The following is an 18,178-nucleotide window of genomic DNA, read 5'->3' as shown; positions in this document are numbered from 1 at the left end:
TCTCCCCATACCTCAATGTACCGCATTAAAATGTTCTTGTTAAGTTAACTTTAATATTAATGATTGATTGATTGGTGTTTAACGCCACTTTCAACACTATTGTGCTATTTCGTGGCGGTAAGTTTCTATTGGTGGAGGAAGCCGGAGGGCCCGGAGAGAACCATCGACCTTCGGTAGGAAAACTGACAATCCTAGTCAATTAAGATTGGAGTCGAGTGCACCTGCCCCGTGCGGGATTCGAACTCACAACCTCAGTGTTGACAGGCTAGTGATACAGTAGTTCGACTACTTAGACCACTCGGCAACCGAGGCCCCTTTATATTAATGTATCGTATTGCTATTTGTTTTAAAGTTTTTTTGGCTTTCGGGTACAGTTAACGTTAGTACGATAATTCACTCTCTTTACGTGTATACTTAATTTTATACGTTTATTTCATATACATCTCATGATACTTGCTTTAAATACTAAGGATTTTCTACCCCAGGAATAGATTACCTTGGCTGCTATTGGCAAAAACTTTCCGAATTTTGGGTCCTCAATGCTCTGCAACCTTGTACTTTATTTGGCCTTTGAACGTTTTTTTCATTCGGGCTTCACTGATGAGTCTTTTGTATAAGAAACACGCGTTTGGCGTACACAATCTTAAATCTGGTATCTATACTGAATACTGAATTATCTCTATATACTTAATAGATTAATTCTAGTTAGCATGCTATGGTCTTACTAGGATCAATCTTATAGGAGGTTCATATCTTAGAAAGGACCAATCTATGTTGGCTCTGTTTGAACTATTGCCTCAGCATTTGGCTATATTTTTGGTCCTTTTGGGTTTTATCAGCCCTTACAACGTTTCTAAGGTTTAGATTTTCAAATGTTTTGTCCTCGGGCAAACTGAAGACACATTAATTGTCAAGAGGCGTAGCTGGTGCAGTAAAATTGGAACCGTTGAAGTTATTTTTAGTAAATTTCTTAGACAATCTTAAGTCACGTCTTAACATGTATCTAATGTATTTTCGTTTTTTTTTACCATCACGTTTTAAGTTTTTCGTCAACTCAATCGAGTTTTGAATGTCCCCTTGATATCTTCGGACTCTTTTTACAACATATATTACTTGTCTTCATTCTGTGTTTTTATCATAATTCGTATTATTACTGTCCGAGATATAATAGTCCTGTTGATTCATTATTATTCATGGTATATAAAATTCCATGAATTTCGGGTGAATATGTTAACAACGAATGTACATGCAGACACTAGCAAAACATCGAAATATCCACAAAAAAGAATGATTGTCTTACTTTAATGAAGACTAGAAATATGAATTCAAACTGGAACAAACATATAATTAAGGATGCACTTAGGTGAGGTTTTTAGGAATTTTTGTCAAATGTTCGGACTCCTTGGTTATTTTCCAACAATACAAGGTAAAATATTTTGCCCCATAACACCCATTTTTCTTTTCATATAAGACTTCAATAGCTCATAAAAGGTCATTTACCCAAATTTAAGCATGTTCTAGATATATTTTCTTTCGATTTGGGACCCAAATAATACCAATGCAAATATAAGATAAAAGTCCGAGTCAGCCTTTTCCCGCCATTTAAAAAAAATTAAATATCTCGAAAAGGAGCTCCATCACCTTTCAATATTTTAGCTTACATTGTCCCTTAAATAATGCTCTTCTGACTTATAGTATCAATTTTAAGTTCTAGATTTTTTTAATTTCACCTAAGTACATCTGAAGTACAATCCTAAGACCATCCTGATTTATACTATTTTAGGACAGATTTGATTAACAGTCTATGACTTATCCCTGGACAGTCCCAAGACACTCGTAAAGTTTGTCTAAGATATGTATTTGAAAAAAAGCATATTATACGTTCAAAATTATGATTAAGATTTTGTTTCATAATCCATATATGACGAAAGTCCTAGGGGGGAAAGAAATATACATAACACTTTCACGTATACATGTTCCTTAGTCCCTGAAGCTTAGTACGTTCATTACGTAAGATTAGAACGGATTAATTTGTGTTTCATTTTTTCTATTCATATCTATAGAACTGAAAGTGAAAATATTATAGAAAAGCCAAAAATTGCCAGCTGTTAGAAATTAAAATCAAAATCTTTTTACTTTTCATTTTAAAATCAAGACACAGTATTATCATTTGAGAGATAGATATCTGAGTTCATTGTGTTGTTTTATTTGTTTTGTGCCCGCTTGCTGGTATCATTTTAATATGGGGGGGGGGGGGGGGAGGGGGGGGGGAGGGATCTGTTATGAAAAAAAAAAATATTTAGGAAGATCTTATGAAATTCAAGCAATGATATCATTGAACATTGATTTAACTTCAGTCAAATACATGTCGTAAACATGTAAAATCAGCAATTGAACGTGAAAAAAATGATAATAAATTCAAGACAGATGTGTTGTTTACCTAATTGTTGTTTCTTTTTAAAGTGTACAATATATACAGTATAAAAAATCTATTTCCCTTGACAATTCCAACAGGTAACTATTTGTTAAAGTAAGTTAATCATGTCATTAGAATATAATGCTGTAATACCCGGTGTCATTCAGGTTAATTGAGACATCAAAAATCCAGTCCAGTGTTAAGAATGACGTCCATGTAAAACGGAAACGGAATCGGAACAAACTGATGAATAATAAACGTTTAGATGATATATAAAGCCTCTCCAAATATCATTTGACACCAAAGTAAAATATCTTCTTGTTTTGTAAAACCACTGACTATTTAGCTAAAATGCTGAAAAATTTTACCACTGCTTTTGTTGTGATGAGCGCTTCACTCATGCTGTCGTCTGCTTTGCCGTATGGTTTTAACAACTTTCGATCCTACCGTGGGGGTTATGGATTTGGTGATATTGGCGGTGCTTACAGCAGTTTTCCAGGTTTCGGAGGTGCTTATTCGGCGTTTCCGGCCTATGGCGGAATACCCCATTCATACAATACAGTAAACTATCATCGTCATGTGACGCCGTATTCATACAGAGGGCGAGGTTTCATGAATAATATCCTGAGTGGATCAACTTTGCCATCACGTAAGTCGTTAACAATTTAATCGTTGACACGTCAAAAATTTTCAAAAAAGTTAATTATAAAATTCTTTTAATTCCATGAGTTTCGCAAGTGTGTTGGTCTCCAATTGAAGGTTAATTGGACAAAGTTGAGCAAGAAATCAGCATTTGTATTTATTGTTGCTTGCTGCATAAACTATGTTGTATATTTGATATGTATAAATACATATGTGTTAGGAGGGGGACTTGTATAAATATTCCATATTAATTCTTGACGATGGGAGACCTTTTATTATTTGTCGAATCATCTTCAAATATAAATAAAGGTTTCCACTTATATTCTACTTGTATTTGTACAATTGTAGGAACCATATACGGTAATTGTGATCCATTCAATTTACAAATTATGATTGAACATTACAAGTTTAATTAACCTCTTTTGCTTAAAAACTGATGATAACAACGTAAATCTAGATTTATCTTGAAAACTATTTTTTTTAGCTAACGCTGTAAATGGTCCACCTGTTTTGAATCGAGGTCACATGATGAGTTTCATGCGCATATGGGTATAAGCCGGGTATCTTTGGTGTCGTTTTCCTTGGTCATTAAAATGTTGGACAAAACGGAAAACAAAACAACAAACAATAAAGCAAAGTATAACAAACACAGAAATAAAAAAAAAACTTAAAATGAAAGAAGAATTAAAACGACAATATTACAATCAGACAAAAGACTTTTGCACTTACGATTTACACACACATGGAAGTTCAAATATATTTGTCTTAAATCAATTATTGATGATTTTTTGTTGACACTTTTTAATATTTTTTGTAGTGGCTCTTGGATTTTTAGTCGGAAAGGCATTATAACAATTACCAAAGACAGTTACTGGATAATGCCAAAGACCAGGAAGGAGTTAATGTATATTCTTGAAACAAGTTACCATAAAATAAATTATGTTACAGTTTTAAATTCTGAGAAAATAAATAACAATTCAACCAAGCTAGACTTTTCAGTATGATCGAAATATTTTAGTGTTATGATACGGGAAAAGGAGAAGGTACGATTTGGTATCTAATATTCCCTAAAATCAAATGTACTACAAAGCTTCACAATCAAATGCTGAATCAATATACATTAATAACAAATTACAATTTTACTGTACCCTATCCCCTTTTGTTGAGTAGAAAACCATAAAATAAAATTTAAGTAAGATACATTGCCAAATCATGACTATTGCATGTAATTGACACGTATAAACTGTAGACGTATTAATACTTTTCGTACGCTTCTAATTGGTTTAAACATTGACAAAAAGAAGATTTTGATGCCCAAAATGCGACTTTGTTTTTCTTTTTTCTTTTGTGAAATTCCAAAAAAAAATCGGAATTCAAAATGGTGGCTTTCCTTAGTTACGAACTGGTACAACGAAGAATCTAACCCTTCAAAATATATGTCAACGACCAATGAAAATTATCGTTACGAACGAATTGCATTAGAATGTAAAGTTATTTCGAGCACATGATGTCCTTTTATATTTATCTATCAACTTAAAAATCATTTGTGGCAGTGCATGTGGTTATGTTAGGCTCTTCAACTATTTCGGTACTTATTCATCATCAGATTTCAAATGTTTGGCTTTGAGCGTTCCTGATGAAGGTAAATCCAGAAAAGCGCTTCGGACGCATGAAATTATTAAACGTGTTGTTTTCAATTTTTTACGTTATATAAGCTTTTAAGTTAATAAGCAAACACTAACCTTATAATCTCTTTATGAAGTCACATGAATGACATCACAGTAAAACATTTCTACTTTCATCAAGCAACATTACGGGTGTCACTAGTAGAGTTTGATTTGCTTACCCTTTTCTGGAACACCTGAGTACACCTCAAGTTGTTTGGGTGTTGTTCGAATTGCTATGTATATAGTCTTCTATGTAGTGTTATATGGACTTGTTTGTCTTTGCAACTTTCTCTTCGAATTATGATGTTTAAATATTTGGTATGTTCTGTCTCTTTTATCAACGACAAACTTAGAAAGACATGTTAGAAATCATGTCAGTACCAAAGCATTTGATACTGAGCTGATGACACCTTAGGGAATAGTAGTCCACCATAGTAGTGCTGGTAAAAGTATATATACCGTTTGTCCACTTCAAGTTCACAATATAAATTATAAAAAAAATATATTATTGTTTAACATATTTGTGCAAGAAACTAATATATGAAGACAAAGCCATAAACCGTATACATTGGCTAGAGGTATACGGGGCGGATTAAGATCTCACAAAACATGCTTAACCCCGCCGCATTTTTGCGCCTATCCCAAGTCAGGAGCCTCTGGCCTTTGTTAGTCTTGTATGTTTTTTAATTTTTGTTTATTTATATGTTTTGGAGGTTAGTGTGACGTCCATTTTCACTGAATTAGTACACATTTTTGTTTAGGGGCCAGCTGAAGCCCGCCTCCGGGTGCGGGATTTTCTCGCTGTGTTGAAAACCATTGGTGGCCTTCGGCTGTTTTCTGTTCTTTGGTCGGGTTGTTGTCTCAATTTTATTCTTGTATTACTAGTAAATTATTAAGTCAGGGATTTCGTTACCACAAATTACTTAAAACCTTTACTAAATTCTTCAAAAGATACAAATATTTGGTTTGCAATTTGATTGTACCCGTAGAGAACTTATTTCACGCAGAATAGCATATCCTAAAGTATACGTATATGTTGTTAACCGAGCCCGGAAATTTAGATTTAAATTTAGATCGAATTGATTACACAGTGACCATAAACATTTCTCGGGTAGCGTTTTTATACCTCTATTTGCCGGACGTCATTCAATCGTATATCATTATACATATGTTGTTTTATATTTTTACGTTAATTTGACACGTACACATATTCACAACAGTTCATAACGCTATAAAACTAAATTAATTCATATAACCACTTTAAAAAGGAACAATACAAATGTGTTGAGGTCCATACGGTGACCTATAGTAGTTAACTTAAGACAAATAAAATATATACATAAAATAAATAAAACAGATAAAACAAAGAAAATAAGTAAAATAAATAGCTGTCCAAAACTGTTGATGAGGTACATCAACTTATATAAAAAAGAAGATGTGGTATGATTGCCAATGAGACAATTCTCCACAAGAGACCAAATGACACAGAAATTAACAACTATAGGTCACCGTACGGCCTTCAACAATGAGCAAAGCCCATACAGCACAGTCAGCTATAAAAGGCCCCGAAATGACAATGTAAAACAATTCAAACGAGAAAACTAACGACATAGTTCATGTACAAAAAATGAACGAAAAACAAATATGTAACACATAAACAGACGACAACCACTGAATTACAGGCTCCTGACTAGGAACAGGCACATACATACAGAATGTGGCGGGGTTAAACATGTTAGCGGGATCCCAATCCTCCCCCTAACCTGGGACAGTGGTGTAACAGTACAACATAAGAACGAACTATAAAAATCATTTGAAAGAAGCTTAACTCATCAGATATAAAAATACAAATACTACAAATACAAGTGGACGTGGCCGGGTACTTGTACATCCAAACAACAAAAAGACACAAAGTACAGATCTGAGAGTACTCGCAGTTACTGACAGCTAGTTCAAAGCCACTAGCAACTAATAAAAAACATCATGCATCTAAGACTAAATTATCAATCCGTACACATCCAGCATCCAATGGATTTAGTGTAAAGACGTCATAAACAGTCAGAGAAAAACATGACCTTGTGCAATGCCAAGATACAGGCATCGACATATTGTAGATCCATGAACGTGTATATGTATATAACAATAATATTTAGTATGCTTTTAATTTACTGATAACAAAATCAATATAATAATGATCTAATTACAGTGTTGAATTGGTAACCTATAGAATAAGTTTATTTAAAGGATCGATAAGTTTACCAGGATCGTTTCTAAATTTCCGGGCACGGTAAACAATATTGCCGTAAAAATGAGGGTGTGCAATCCCGTTTGAAATAAGTTTTCCACAGGTACAGCCAAACTTCAAAACCAAATCTTTATATCTGTGGAAGAATTTAGTAAAGGTTTTAAGTAATTTGTGGTAACGAAATCCTTGGCTTAATAATTTACCAGTAATACATAGATTACGTTCGTTAAAATCAAAAACGTCACAACAGACACGGGCATAGCGAACGAGTTGTGAAATATAAACACCATAAGATTGTGCCAAAGGAACATCACCATCCAAAAAGGGAAAATTAACAATAGGGAACGAAAAATCGTCCCTTTTGTCGTTAATTTTAGTGTGGAATTCCTCGTGTAAAACCGAAATATCTAAATCTAGGAAAGGACAGTTGTTACCGTTTAAATTTGATTTATTTAAAGTAAGTTTCTCTGGGTAAATTTCAACAGTATATTGAGAAAATTCTTGATTATTTAACAAAAAATATCATCAAGATAACGGTAAGTGTTGTTGAATTTATCAATTAAATGCAATTTAGACGGGTCTTTACTGAGTTTGGTCATAAACTGTGATTCATAACAGTACAAAAACAAGTCTGCTATTAAAGGGGCGCAATTAGTGCCCATAGGAATACCTAGAACCTGTCGATAAACTTTGGTGCCGAAACGGACATAAATATTATCAAGGAGAAAATTAACAGCTTCAATCATCTCATCACACCTCCAGTAAGTATATCTAGCATATTTACCTTTCTCATTAGAGAAGAAGGCTTTAAATGAGTTGCAGCAAATATATGTGCATTCAGATTTACCAAACGACCATTTAATTAAATACTAGTCAAATTTTTGTTTGATAAGATTGTGCGGAAGTGTAGTGTAAAGAGTAGAAAAGTCAAAACTGTCAACAGAATCAAAAGGACCATCAAATGCACAAAATTTATCTAAAACATCCAAAGAATATTTTTACACTCCAAAAATAGTTAATTCCACTATTTTCATATATTTTATTACAATAGTTTATGATAAGCTCTTTGATAGTAGTTAAGGAACTTGTTAAAAGCACTGAAAGATTAGTTGTAGAACACTTACAAGAGGCCGAGATGAAACGATATTTTACTGGTTTTTTGTGTAGTTTAGGTAACCAATACATAGTAGGGACCTTCAAATGTTCAGAAGTAGCCTTAAGCTGTGATGTGGTTATGATATGCTTGTTAACTATATGACTCTCTGTGGGGCGCATGGACTTGAATGTAGATGAATTTAAAATTTCATTCTTAAGAACGTCCGTGTAGTATTTACGGCATACCACCACTACATTGTTGGCTGCTTTGTCGGCCGGTACAAACACAAACTGCTTTGAAAGTTCTTGAGGTTTATTTCTTATTCTGGAAATGGGTGTATTATGTACTCTATTATTTACTTCTAAATTATTTTCAAAACGTGATATTCTATTATCTACCACATTCATACATTTATTTAAATAAGAATCAAGAGATTTTTTATCAGATTTTTCCCGTTTACACCAATTTTTACAAGACGAGGAAAGAGCATCTTTTGTGACCTGACGACACTGTTTTCAATCTATTTTAGATGGAGGACGATATTTTGGTCCTTTAATTCAAAAGGTTTGTAACCTCTCTGTCCTGAACGATATTGAGGTCCCCCGTAATAACATGGCCATAGGGAACATATCTAAACTTCGACGATTCACAGTTTCAAGTTAAAGGAGTATTATTTTCTACATTGACGTCTGATGTTACCGGCGTATAATTAAAAAAAAAACTTCTGCTGGGTTTTTTGTATGTATATGAAATAATAGGTGGTTCTGTGTTATCAAAATAGGGAGATATGAAGTTTTGAACGGTAGAGTCATTAAATATACTAGATAAGTTGATAAAATCAATACCTCTGCTAATATATTTAATTTTTAGAAAATGACGATTATGATCTTCAGGTTTGTCGATACAAGGGAACAGCCTATGGTGGCAAAACGCTGTAATTATATGCAAATATTCATACAGCGGGCTGAAGAAAGAGATAGTGTCACACTCCTTGAATTTCATGTAATTTACTAATTGGTATTCGACCCAGTTTACATAATAATTGATGCCTACCATTGTTTTAAATATAGATAGATTACCAAGTGTATAATTTCAGATGTTTAATTCGTTGATTTCGATTGATACGTTTGCCATGAGACCTATTATTTTGTTGTCGTTTATCCATAATATTCATGATATCAATAGAAGAAGTTGTAGATGTGTTCCCTTGTCCAAGTATATTGTCATTTAGACCCAGGGGGTAAGCTGTTTGAAGTCGTTTAATCTTAGACAGTTCGATAATTTCCCGGGAATCTTCAAATTGTTTATGCGATTGCCCTTGTTGTTTCTGGATCGTTTCGAGCGGTTGAAATCTAATGAATTTAATATTGTGGTTGTGTTTACCTAAATTTTGATAAATTATACTTTTGAATTTCTTAGGTTTTCGGAAGCGGTATAGATGTTCCTGTGTTCGTTTAAAAAAACTCCCGTCCTGTTTGTCCTACATATTGTATACCACAATTTGGCTTTGTTCATGTAACCAGATAAATGAGGCTTTGGGTTTTTCATGTAATGTCACAGGGAATGGAAAGCGAAAAAGATCTCCCGTTCACTGTTGACCTTACAGTATTATCAGAAGATAATCTAGATCAGGTTTGTCATTTTCTGGCATTGCACGGAAATATTTGTGGATACCCACGTGCATTTTTATGAAATAATCTGGCTGCAGCAGCATTGACACCTTTGACACATTTATGAATTTTTATATTTTTGTCAACAGGTCAAAGAAAATATTTTGTCAAAATTTTATGAAAATCAAACGATTAAAATCTATTTTAGTCAAAGTGTTGGGTAATCATTTAAACGACCAATTTATCTGAGCAAAGTGTGATTGTTCTATAAGATATAAGTAATAGGATATATAACCATGAACAAATTAACACATTATAAATACATTCCTCTCAGAATATAAACATTTATCACCAACTCTTCAAATAACCGAAACATCAAAATAGTTATTAATTCTAAATAAAAATTAAGTACACAAAACAATGTTTTCATAACAGGATTAGAGATAAGAGAGACAGGATAATCGATGTACTTGTATCTTTTGGTTTAGAATTTTGACGATGATTAACTTTAACTACACAAGACAATACAGATACCATCGTTATTTTGGCCTTTGCACACATCAAGCATTTAAGGTTATAAATGATGTAAATTTGGGAAAAGCCTTTTTGATCATTTGGAAAAGAGAGGTGAAAGATACCAAAGGGATAATAAACACTCATAAGTCGAAATCAAACTGACACTGGCATGGTCAAAAAACGACAACAAGGCAAACAACAGTATACAATACAACATATAAAACTTAAGACTGAGCAACACGAACCCAGCCAAAACCAGGGATGGTCTCAGGTGCTTCGAGAGGGTAGGAGATCCTACTCCATATAAGGCACCTGTCGTGTTGCCCATGTTATTACGACCCCGGTGATAAGTCCAATTCAGTAGGTCACATTCGAGAAAAAGAGGATGGGGTTGTGGTTACGACATTTGGAACATATACTATCGACCAGAAGGCAAACAACAGTATACAAAACACAACATAGAAATATAAAGACTGAGCAACACGATAAAGTCTCAGAGATGCCACGAATGTAGGGTTTTGCACAAATAACTGTTAACAATCGAGAACACAGGCGATCCAACACTAATGTCTTTTATTTTCTTCATATTAAAAAATGGACCCAATTTATTGCGATAACGAAATATTACTAATCACATATGTTTAAACAATGAAGAAGTTTGATTTTTATTTGCTTGCATAAATTAAAAACATGATTTTTCTTTCAAAATACTTCAATGATTTTACAACTATCTAACATACATTAAAATTAAAATGAAATTGCTTTTGCTTTGCTTTTGCATTGGAAGACATTGGTGAAACAACCCAACATAAGAACAAATATAGAATTATGAATATTTTACAGGTGACTGTAAATTTTGCATCAAAGGACACACATAACTAAATAAAATTATAATTGTATATTAAGGGAAATTTGGCACGTACACATATTTACAACAGTTTATAACGCTATAAAAATAAATTAATTCATATAAACCACTTTAAAAAGAAACAATACAAATTTGTTGAGATCCGAATGGTGACCTATAGTTGTTAACTTCTTCGTCATTCTGTCTCTCATCTTAATTTAAATAATCGACAGTGAAAAATAAAAGTTATCAAAAAAAAATCTTTTTTGAACTGATATATAGATAAAATTCTAAAATATACATGATTAATAAATAGATAAAAAACAAACGAAATTAATCATATAATGTAAGAAAATAAATTTAATATAATAAATCAAATAAAATATATACTTAAAATAGATATAACAGATAGAACAAAGAAAATAAGTAAAATAAATAGCTGTCCAAAACTGTTGATGAGATACACTAACTAAGCTAATCTAAGTCATTATAGCAGGTTATAGACATACAGGAAATACAGCAGGTAGCAATAAAGCTTTCGAGTCGACATACTATATTTGAGCGTTATTTGATATCCTTTCAACGATACCGCCTGATTTCGTCCCTAGTTTTATTAAGGTTCTTGTTGTCCGTGTAGTGTTTTGTTAATTGTAACTGATTTTTTGTCGTTTTTATTTTGACCATGGTATTTTTTACTGCTTCAAAATTGTACTATTGAATCGCCTTTTTTTGGGTCGATTATGGCAAACATATCATGTGTTACGTCAAAGTAATCTCACAATTTGATATTTTTGCAGAGAGGTGACATGTCGATATATACCTATTGATTTATACGTAAGATTACCATGCTTTTGAAAGGATCGAATTATTTTACTATTACAATTTCTGTAGGCATAAAATCGCTCTTATCAACATTTAAAAACCGATCAATAATACGAAATAAATGAATGAATAAAAATTAGTTCCAGGAAGTAAATTAATTAAAAACAAAACAGTTTACTGATAGTTAGCTAAATAAAATAAATTATTATTAGTGTTTAATTTAAAACATTCACAAGGAGTTAGCAATCTGCGTTTTGATTTTATGTAAAATACGGACCAGTTAAGGGGGAACAGAACACCTAACAGAGTTAACTCAGCTTAATGTTTTAATCAAATTATTTTAGTATAGATAAATCAAGGTTCTCAATGATCACAATTAGCGTTTATCAAGCTGCTATATAGCCAATAAAATTATTCCTGTAAATTGTGTTGTTAGAATATTTTTGAAATTTGTCAACAAGTCACAGAAAATATTTTGTTAAAATTTTATGAAAATCAAATGATTAAAATCTATTTTAGTCAAAGTGTTGGGTACTCATTTAAACGACCGATTTATCTGAGCAAAGTGTGATTGCTCTATAAGATATTGTAAGTAATATGATATATAACCACGAACAAATAAACACATAAAAAGTCATTATAAATACATTCCTCTCAGAATATAAACATTTATCACCAACACTTCAAATAACAGAAACATCAAAATAGTTATCAATTCTAAATAAAAAGTACACAAAACAATGTTTTCATAAGCAGGATGAGAGATGAGAGAGACAGGATAATCGATGTACTTGTATCTTTTGGTTTAGTATTCTGACGATGATTAACTTTAACTACACACGACAATACAGATACCATCGTTATTTTTGCCTTTGTACACATCAAGCATTTAAGTTTTAATGGCCATTGAAAAGCTCATGCAAGTTGAATAATGTACACTGCAGCTTATAGTAATTTCTTACAATTAGTTTTCTAAATATTGTTTTACTTTTTTAATCAAAGAATTAAAAGTTGAAATAGTCAGAATACAAAAACATGTTTTTCTCTCAATGTAGACGCATTAGGCATATACGCTTATTTGTCAAACAATGAACGAAGCCTTTACGACCAAAACGTTAAACTATATCCGAGAACTCTTATATCGGTAATTTGTTTCTTATGTCATTTTGTTTCGTTGTTTCTGTGATTTTTGTGCTCTGTGCCGATCTGATGAGCTTTCCAACTGATTTTTACAGTTTTTTGCTTATGTTGTGATGCTACACAATGGTCCCAGGTTAGGGTTGATTGAGCGCTTTAAAATGGTCGCATATATGTGCCTGTCCAAAATCACGTCACATTACTAAAGTCTACCTTATAGAAAGAATACGGTTTCGAAATAAAAAAAAGGGCCGCACATTTGATTTTCGTGACGTCACGGGATGTAGATCTGAGGGAAGAACATAGATTTGAGCCATGATTTATTCAAAATGTAATCGCAAAAAAATGTCTTTATATGTGAATGGAAAAAAAAAACATTGATTTTGGTTAAAAATTGTTTGGTTCGGAGATTAAACAAAAACATAACCCACCACACTTGCATAACAATAGACGAATGATCGGGGACATGCATAAATTGGAATTTGATAAATGCTGTAGAGAATAAACGAAAACGCAACAAAATCAATTGTCATAGCAACAGCTAAAAAGCTGCTGAAAATGGAGAAAAATCTAAATATTTCTTTTATCTGGATAAAACAACATTCAATATCCCTCGCCGATGCATCTATTATTATCTGTCTAAGGACTGTTACTCCACACTATATGATTTTGTTTACAGGAAATTGTCAAGAAATGTAGGCTTCAGAGCGCTAACACTACCAGACGGACGGACGGACAGATATTTCGATGAGAATAACTCTTTAAAAATAGTTGATCAGTACTGATTTTCAAACTCGTTCGAGACATTGCTGTTATAATTCTATGATATAGATACATGTATTCAAAAAATCTGACATGAGCTGGTTTCGTGAGGGCGAATGCAAGACGAGATGAACGATCACCCGATATTTCTTTGTTCACCGCACTGCGTTATGGCGTATAAGAGCGTATGGAAGACCAGATGGACGGACTCCGATATTTCTATGTTCACTGCAATGCGTTAGGATTATAGGACGTTCGAGTAATCCTACGTACAAAACCGTAACTTGTGTTAAGGATGAGATCTCTGCAAACCACAAGTCTATTATGGCCTCCTTGATTATTTCATGAAGGAACCAATCTGAGGACTTACCTTCTTAGTATAAGATACCTAAAGATCACAAAACTCCTTCAAAAAAGCCAACACATTGCCGGCACATCTCCATGTTCTATCAATGAATTGTTTGTTAGATTAGCCAAAATTTTGTCCGAAGTGAAAGAGGGATTACTGAAGTACTGTGTTTCTGTTTACTTGCGTTGTGGCATTAACCACATGTGGATTGTTAAGGACTAAAAATAAATTCTTGAAACCCGTCTAACAGAAACTATCCACAATGATTGTCTCCATTGAAAAGTGTAACTAACATACGCTACAAATAATTTTTTTATTATTATACAATTCGAAATATTTAGTTATAAATGAGCCCGACGAAAATAAGTTTACAATGAAGAATAAATGGTATCTTATATTAAAAAAATAACTAAAGATGACATAAATTTAATAAACATCATGATATTATAGTTATTATCCAGCAAAATGGCCAAATATAACGATGAATGGAAAGTTCAAGAGTCAAATGTTTGTTATTTCTGAATAGAATTTAAATCGACAATAGACTACTAAAAATCTTCATTACTGTCCCTTTGCAAAATATGATTAGAAATAAGAGGAGCAAAAAATAAACAGTTATGGCAGTTGTTATCAAATAGTTCGTTTCTATGTATGTTGCATTGGCGTTTGCTTTTGTTACACTTCAGTGTTTCTGTTGTTCCGTTGTTTTCCTCTTATAAATGATGTGTTTCCCTCGGTTTTAGTTTGGAACCCGGATTTGTTTTCTCTCAATCGATTTATGACTTCTGCACAGCGGTATACTACTGTTGCCTTTATCAAACATGGCATTAGCACCAAAGAATCGTAATTATCAATTATGTATATGGAAAGAATGTAAAAAACAGGATATTTTCATAAAAGTACCAAAAAAAAAAAAAATGTCCGTTGATTAACAAACTTAATGCTTGCCTTCCATTTTTAGGGGTCTGGAAGTCTACGATGAAGGTCATCAAAGATACCACATTTATAATTTGTTAAACAAGAAAAGCGTTTCAGACTCACTAAATTAATAAAGTGCTATATTTGTTATGGCTCAAAGAAATCACTTAAAAAAGCTTTTGTAACATCAAATGCCACAGGATAAAGTGCATGCTATAACATTTGCGGTACCAATTTTACTGCACCAGATGCGCATTTTAATCAAAGTCTTTTCGGTGATGGCTGTGGCCAAAATATTTTAAAATCCAAAACTAATACAAATATGGAACAGCTAATCATACCAAAAAGGACCTAAATTCCAGACAAGGAAACAAAGCTTTGCATGGGGAGATATATTTCTTAAGTTTAAACGATTTTCAAAATTTTATAACTTCCAATTTGATAATATTGATAAAAGTGTAAGAAAGTAGGATACTGCGACAATGTAAGGGATACGACACATGTTCCTGGAACAACGACTTTTTTCCAATTGTACGCATTGCTATTGAAGACAATTGTGGTAGGTCACTACAAAATCTCCATGTTTTTGTTAAAGATTTAAGGTTTTATCCGTCATTCAGGATTAGTTAATTTTTTATAAATCCTGCTGCAGGCAAGAACCATGAGGTTTTATCATTATAGTCGATCATATTCCTGACTCTGTTATCCCACTTGGTCCATCCATTCTTTTGATTTTTGATGTTTGAACATCAAACTGTGAAACTGTGAATTCATATACATTTATATATAGCATAGAGTTAATTTATTTCTGAACACCAAAGCCATTTTTAAATAGAAAAACTTTGGCAAACATGGGAAAATTGTCAGTTTGCTATTGACTTGTTCTTCACCATATCTTTTTGAAAGTTCCTAACGCTGTAAATATTCAGCGTTTGATGTTCAATGTTATATGCTCTACTAATATTGATGACTTGTTCATGTTGTTGCAAATATGCAAATTTGTGATTTATGTATCCGAATTTATACTAATTGTTTACCTTTACAAGATGACTTGTTCTTGTACTCATGTGAAACAGAATTCATACAGACTCTTCTCTAAGACAAAAAGCTTCTGGCAGAAAAAGCAAATTATAATGGCATGTCACTTAAGTACCCACATTTCACTGCGTGCTTATATTTAATATATCCCAGTGAACTTAAGGATGTTCGCTACTCTCGTTTTTGATTTTTTTTCAGATAATCGGAATTCTCTAGTTTTATCCATGTAGTGCCAGTAAAATTTTTACCTAATAACCCCTGCTTTACTTTTTATAATTTTAATTCATATAGTTTAAAAAGCTATTTTTTGCCTCATTGAATATTTCATGAAGGAACCAATCTGAGGAATTACCTTGTTAGTTTAAGATACCTAAAGATCACAAAACTCCTTAAAAAAAGCCAACACATTGCCGGCACATCTCCATGTTCTACAAATAAATTGTTTGTTAGATTAGCCAAAATATTGTCCGAAGTAAAAGTCAAAAGAGGAATATCTGAAATAATGTGTTACTGTTAACTTGCGTTGTGGCATTAACCACATGTGGATTGTTAAGAACTGAAAATAAATTCTTGAAAACCCGTCTAACAGAAACTATCCACAATGATTGTCTCCATTGAAAAGGGTAACTAACATACGTTACAAATAAATTTCGATTGGTATACAATTCGAAATATTTTGTTATAAATGAGCCCGACGAAAATAAGTTTACAATGAAGAATAAATGGTATCTTATATTAAAAAAAATAACTAAAGGTGACATACATTTAATGAACATCATGATATTATAGTTATTATCCAGCAAAATGGCCAAATATAACGATGAATGGAATTTTCAAGAGTCAAATGTTTGTTATTTCTGAATAGAATTTAAATCGACAATAGATTACTAAAAATCTTCATTACGGTCCCTTTGCAAAATATGATTAGAAATAAGAGAAGCAAAAAATAAACGGTTATGGCAGTTGTTGTCAAATAGTTCGTTTCTATGTATGTTGCATTGGCGTTTGCTTTTGTTACACTTCAGTGTTTCTGTTGTCCCGTTGTTTTCCTCTTATAAATGATGTGTTTCCCTCGGTTTTAGTTTGTAACCCGGATTTGTTTTCTCTCAATCGATTTATGACTTCTACACAGCGGTATACTACTGTTGCCTTTATCAAACATGGCATTAGCACCAAAGAATCGTAATTATCAATTATGTATATGGAAAGAATGTAAAAAACAGGATATTTTCATAAAAGTACCAAAAAAAAAAATGTCTGTTGATTAACAAACTTAATGCTTGCCTTCCATTTTTAGGGGTCTGGAAGTCTACGATGAAGGTCATCAAAGATACCACATTTATAATTTGTTAAACAAGAAAAGCGTTTCAGACTCACTAAATTAATAAAGTGCTATATTTGTTATGGCTCAAAGAAATCACTTAAAAAAGCTTTTGTAACATCAAATGCCACAGGATAAAGTGCATGCTATAACATTTGCGGTACCAATTTTACTGCACCAGATGCGCATTTTAATCAAAGTCTTTTCGGTGATGGTTGTGGCCAAAATATTTTAAAATCCAAAACTAATACAAATATGGAACAGCTAATCATACCAAAAAGGACCTAAATTTTAGCCAATTCCAGACAAGGAAACAAAGCTTTGCATGGGGAGATATATTTCTTAAGTTTAAACGATTTTCAAAATTTTATAACTTCCAATTTGATAATATTGATAAAAGTGTAAGAAAGTAGGATACTGCGACAATGTAAGGGATACGACACATGTTCCTGGAACAACGACTTTTTTCCAGTTGTACGCATTGCTATTGAAGACAATTGTGGTAGGTCACTACAAAATCTCCATGTTTTTGTTAAAGATTTAAGGTTTTATCTGTCATTCAGGATTAGTTAATTTTTTTAAAATCCTGCTGCAGGCAAGAACCATGAGGTTTTATCATTATAGTAGATCATATTCCTGTCTCTGTTATCCCACTTGGTCCATCCATTCTTTTGATTTTTGATGTTTGAACATCAAACTGTGAAACTGTGAATTCATATACATTTATATATAGCATAGAGTTAATTTATTTCTGAACACCAAAGCCATTTGTAAATAGAAAAACTTTGGCAA

The 18,178-nt window shown here is 32.5% G+C and overlaps 1 long non-coding RNA gene across 1 annotated transcript; it reads left to right on the top strand.

Annotated features, from left to right (window-relative positions):
- Nucleotides 1-2,724: 2,724 nt before the first annotated feature.
- On the top strand, nucleotides 2,725-4,043 carry LOC127718012 (uncharacterized). The gene is made up of 2 exons (XR_007989525.1): nucleotides 2,725-3,065; nucleotides 3,876-4,043. It is a non-coding gene; the product is annotated as an uncharacterized LOC127718012 (long non-coding RNA).
- Nucleotides 4,044-18,178: the final 14,135 nt, after the last annotated feature.

Source organism: Mytilus californianus, unplaced genomic scaffold, assembly GCF_021869535.1.
Source record: "Mytilus californianus isolate M0D057914Y unplaced genomic scaffold, xbMytCali1.0.p SCAF_10, whole genome shotgun sequence".
NCBI classification, from domain to species: domain Eukaryota; kingdom Metazoa; phylum Mollusca; class Bivalvia; order Mytilida; family Mytilidae; genus Mytilus; species Mytilus californianus.
The sequence above is the reverse complement of the archived record's forward strand: the minus strand, read 5'-3'. Positions and strand labels throughout refer to the sequence as shown.